This window comes from Salmo salar, unplaced genomic scaffold, assembly GCF_905237065.1.
Source record: "Salmo salar unplaced genomic scaffold, Ssal_v3.1, whole genome shotgun sequence".
Lineage (NCBI taxonomy): Eukaryota > Metazoa > Chordata > Actinopteri > Salmoniformes > Salmonidae > Salmo > Salmo salar.
Window position 1 is genome coordinate 29,001 of NW_025547449.1, and position 6,000 is coordinate 35,000.

Genomic DNA, 6,000 nt, shown 5'->3' on the forward strand with positions numbered 1-6,000 from the left:
TACGTACCTCAGAGACGGTATGATTCTGTCTGATACGTACCTTAGAGACGGTATGATTCTGTCTGATACGTACCTTAGAGACGGTATGATTCTGTCTGTCTGATACGTACCTTAGAGACGGTATGATTCTGTCTGTCTGATACGTACCTTAGAGACGGTATGATTCTGTCTGTCTGATACGTACCTTAGAGACGGTATGATTCTGTCTGATACGTACCTCAGAGACGGTATGATTCTGTCTGATACGTACCTCAGAGACGGTATGATTCTGTCTGATACGTACCTCAGAGACGGTATGATTCTGTCTGATATGTACCTTAGAGACGGTATGATTCTGTCTGTCTGATACGTACCTTAGAGACGGTATGATTCTGTCTGATACGTACCTCAGAGACGGTATGATTCTGTCTGATACGTACCTTAGAGACGGTATGATTCTGTCTGATACGTACCTTAGAGACGGTATGATTCTGTCTGTCTGATACGTACCTTAGAGACGGTATGATTCTGTCTGATACGTACCTTAGAGACGGTAATATTCTGTCTGATACGTACCTCAGACACGGTATGATTCTGTCTGTCTGATACGTACCTTAGAGACGGTATGATTCTGTCTGTCTGATACGTACCTTAGAGACGGTATGATTCTGTCTGTCTGATACGTACCTCAGAGACGGTATGATTCTGTCTGTCTGATACGTACCTTAGAGACGGTATGATTCTGTCTGATACGTACCTTAGAGACGGTATGATTCTGTCTGATACGTACCTTAGAGACGGTATGATTCTGTCTGATACGTACCTCAGAGACGGTATGATTCTGTCTGATACGTACCTCAGAGACGGTATGATTCTGTCTGATACGTACCTTAGAGACGGTATGATTCTGTCTGATACGTACCTTAGAGACGGTATGATTCTGTCTGATACGTACCTTAGAGACGGTATGATTCTGTCTGTCTGATACGTACCTTAGAGACGGTATGATTCTGTCTGATACGTACCTTAGAGACGGTATGATTCTGTCTGATACGTACCTCAGAGACGGTATGATTCTGTCTGATACGTACCTCAGAGACGGTATGATTCTGTCTGTCTGATACGTACCTTAGAGACGGTATGATTCTGTCTGATACGTACCTTAGAGACGGTATGATTCTGTCTGATACGTTCCTCAGAGACGGTATGATTCTGTCTGTCTGATACGTACCTTAGAGACGGTATGATTCTGTCTGATACGTACCTTAGAGACGGTATGATTCTGTCTGATACGTACCTTAGAGACGGTATGATTCTGTCTGTCTGATACGTACCTTAGAGACGGTATGATTCTGTCTGATACGTACCTCAGAGACGGTATGATTCTGTCTGATACGTACCTCAGAGACGGTATGATTCTGTCTGTCTGATACGTACCTTAGAGACGGTATGATTCTGTCTGTCTGATACGTACCTTAGAGACGGTATGATTCTGTCTGATACGTACCTTAGAGACGGTATGATTCTGTCTGATACGTACCTTAGAGACGGTATGATTCTGTCTGATACGTACCTTAGAGACGGTATGATTCTGTCTGTCTGTTACGTACCTCAGAGACGGTATGATTCTGTCTGATACGTACCTCAGAGACGGTATGATTCTGTCTGATACGTACCTCAGAGACGGTATGATTCTGTCTGATACGTACCTTAGAGACGGTATGATTCTGTCTGATACGTACCTTAGAGACGGTATGATTCTGTCTGATACGTACCTTAGAGACGGTATGATTCTGTCTGATACGTACCTTAGAGACGGTATGATTCTGTCTGATACGTACCTTAGAGACGGTATGATTCTGTCTGATACGTGTGTGTGTATCTATGGTAACGTGTGTATCTACATTAACGTGTATATCTCTGTTTTAATGTGTGTGTATCTATATTAACGTGTATATCTCTGTTTAATGTGTGTGTATCTATATTAACGTGTATATCTCTGTTTAATGGGTGTATCTATGGTAACGTGTATATCTCTGTTTAATGTGTGTATATCTCTGTTTAATGTGTTTGTATCTATATTAACGTGTATATCTCTGTTTAATGTGTGTATATCTATATTAACGTGTATATCTCTGTTTTAATGTGTGTATCTATGGTAACGTGTATATCTCTGTTTAATGTGTGTGTATCTATATTAACGTGTATATCTCTGTTTAATGTGTGTGTATCTATATTAACGTGTATATCTCTGTTTAATGTGTGTATCTATGGTAACGTGTATATCTCTGTTTAATGTGTGTGTATCTATATTAACGTGTATATCTCTGTTTAATGTGTGTATATCTATATTAACGTGTATATCTCTGTTTAATGTGTGTGTATCTATATTAACGTGTATATCTCTGTTTAATGTGTGTGTATCTATGGTAACGTGTACATTTCTGTCTCCTGCAGGTACTCACCACGGCCCGACGCTGTGGGCGGGGACGAACTCAGGGAGTGTGTATGCTTACGCGTTAGAGGTTCCGGGTGTTGGGTCGGGCCGCGTGTCCGGCCGTGGGGGTCCGGGAGGTCCGGGGGGGGGTCCGGGGGGTCCGGGGAGCGGCTGTGTGGAGGCCGTGTTGGGTAAAGAGATCCAGCTGATGCACAGAGCTCCAGTCGTGTCCGTCTGCGTTCTGGACGGACGGGGGAAACCGCTACCGGAACCTTACCAAGCCTCTCTGGACCTGGCTGCCGCTCCGGACACGACTAACCCACACTCTGTCCTCATCGCTTCAGAGGAACAACTCAAGGTGTTTATACACACACACACACACACACACACACACACCTACACACCTACACACACACACACACACACACACACACACACACACACACACACACACACACACACCACACACACCTACACAACTACACACACCTACACACACCTACATACACACACACACACACACACACACACACACACACACATACACACACACACACACACACCTACTCACTAATAACACACACACACACACACACACACACACACACACACACACACACACACACACACACACACATACACACACACCTTTTGGAAGGAACTCGTCAGTGTTAACAGGTGTATTGACAGGTGTATTGTGTTAACAGGTGTGTTAACAGGTGTATTGACAGGTGTATTGTGTTAACAGGTGTGTTAACAGGTGTATTGTGTTAACAGGTGTATTGTGTTAACAGGTGTATTGTGTTAACAGGTGTATTGTGATAACAGGTGTGTTGTGTTAACAGGTGTGTTGTGTTAACAGGTGTGTTGTGTTGACAGGTGTATTGTGTTAACAGGTGTATTGTGTTGACAGGTGTATTGTGTTAACAGGTGTATTGTGTTAACAGGTGTATTGTGTTAACAGGTGTGTTGTGTTAACAGGTGTGTTGTGTTGACAGGTGTATTGTGTTAACAGGTGTATTGTGTTAACAGGTGTATTGTGTTAACAGGTGTATTGTGTTGACAGGTGTATTGTGTTGACAGGTGTATTGACAGGTGTATTGTGTTGACAGGTGTATCGACAGGTGTATTGTGTTGACAGGTGTATTGTGTTGACAGGTGTATTGTGTTAACAGGTGTATTGTGTTAACAGGTGTGTTGTGTTAACAGGTGTGTTGTGTTAACAGGTGTGTTGTGTTAACAGGTGTATTGTGTTAACAGGTGTGTTGTGTTGACAGGTGTATTGTGTTGACGGGTGTATTGTGTTGACGGGTGTATTGTGTTGACGGGTGTATTGTGTTGACGGGTGTATTGTGTTGACAGGTGTATTGTGTTGACAGGTGTATTGACAGGTGTATTGTGTTGACAGGTGTATTGACAGGTGTATTGTGTTAACAGGTGTATTGACAGGTGTATTGTGTTGACAGGTGTATTGTGTTGACAGGTGTATTGACAGGTGTATTGTGTTAACAGTTGTATTGACAGGTGTATTGTGTTGACAGGTGTATTGTGTTGACAGGTGTATTGACAGGTGTATTGTGTTAACAGTTGTATTGACAGGTGTATTGTGTTAACAGGTGTATTGTGTTAACAGGTGTATTGTGTTAACAGGTGTATTGTGTTAACAGGTGTATTGTGTTAACAGGTGTATTGTGTTAACAGGTGTATTGTGTGAACAGGTGTATTGTGTGAACAGGTGTATTGTGTTGACAGGTGTATTGTGTTGACAGGTGTATTGTGTTGACAGGTGTATTGTGTTGACAGGTGTATTGTGTTAACAGGTGTGTTAACAGGTGTATTGAAGGTGTATTGTGTTGACAGGTGTATTGTGTTGACAGGTGTATTGTGTTGACAGGTGTATTGTGTTGACAGGTGTATTGTGTTAACAGGTGTATTGTGTTAACAGGTGTGTTAACAGGTGTATTGTGTTGACAGGTGTATTGTGTTGACAGGTGTGTTGACAGGTGTATTGTGTTGACAGGTGTATTGTGTTAACAGGTGTGTTAACAGGTGTATTGTGTTGACAGGTGTGTTAACAGGTGTATTGTGTTGATAGGTGTGTTGACAGGTGTATTGTGTTGACAGGTGTATTGTGTTAACAGGTGTGTTAACAGGTGTATTGTGTTGACAGGTGTGTTAACAGGTGTATTGTGTTAACAGGTGTATTGTGTTGACAGGTGTATTGTGTTGACAGGTGTATTGTGTTGACAGGTGTATTGTGTTGACAGGTGTATTGTGTTAACAGGTGTATTGTGTTGACAGGTGTATTGTGTTGACAGGTGTGTTAACAGGTGTATTGTGTTGACAGGTGTGTTAACAGGTGTATTGTGTTGACAGGTGTGTTAACAGGTGTATTGTGTTAACAGGTGTGTTAACAGGTGTATTGTGTTGACAGGTGTGTTAACAGGTGTATTGTGTTAACAGGTGTATTGTGTTGACAGGTGTGTTAACAGGTGTATTGTGTTAACAGGTGTATTGTGTTGACAGGTGTATTGTGTTGACAGGTGTATTGTGTTGACAGGTGTATTGTGTTGACAGGTGTATTGTGTTGACAGGTGTGTTAACAGGTGTATTGTGTTGACAGGTGTGTTAACAGGTGTATTGTGTTAACAGGTGTGTTAACAGGTGTATTGTGTTGACATGTGTGTTAACAGGTGTATTGTGTTAACAGGTGTATTGTGTTGACAGGTGTATTGTGTTGACAGGTGTATTGTGTTGACAGGTGTATTGTGTTAACAGGTGTATTGTGTTGACAGGTGTGTTAACAGGTGTATTGTGTTGACAGGTGTGTTAACAGGTGTATTGTGTTGACAGGTGTGTTAACAGGTGTATTGTGTTGACAGGTGTGTTAACAGGTGTATTGTGTTGACAGGTGTGTTAACAGGTGTATTGTGTTGACAGGTGTGTTAACAGGTGTATTGTGTTGACAGGTGTGTTAACAGGTGTATTGTGTTGACAGGTGTATTGTGTTAACAGGTGTGTTAACAGGTGTATTGTGTTGACAGGTGTGTTAACAGGTGTATTGTGTTGACAGGTGTTCAGTCTTCCTAAGGTCGGTGCGAAGACCAAGTTCAAGCTGACGGCTCATGAGGGTTGTCGCGTGCGGAGGGTTGCCACGGTGACGGTGTGTTCCACGGCCCAGGAGGACTACAGTGAGACCAGTCTGGTCTGTCTGACGAACCTGGGAGACCTTCACCTGTTTAATGTACCTGCCCTACGACCACAGGTAGGGGGGGGTCTGACTAACCTGGGAGATCTTCACCTGTTTAATGTACCTGTCCTACGACCACAGGTAGGGGGGGGGTCTGACTAACCTGGGAGACCTTCACCTGTTTAATGTACCTGTCCTACGACCACAGGTAGGGGGGGGGGTCTGACTAACCTGGGAGATCTTCACCTGTTTAATGTACCTGTCCTACGACCACAGGTAGGGGGGGGTCTGACTAACCTGGGAGACCTTCACCTGTTTAATGTACCTGTCCTACGACCACAGGTAGGGGGGGGGTCTGACTAACCTGGGAGATCTTCACCCGTTTAATTGTACC

The 6,000-nt window shown here is 43.2% G+C and overlaps 1 pseudogene; it reads left to right on the forward strand.

Annotated features, from left to right (window-relative positions):
* Positions 1–6,000, forward strand: part of LOC123731861 (lethal(2) giant larvae protein homolog 1-like) — a 48,971-nt pseudogene that overhangs the window by 23,974 nt on the left and 18,997 nt on the right.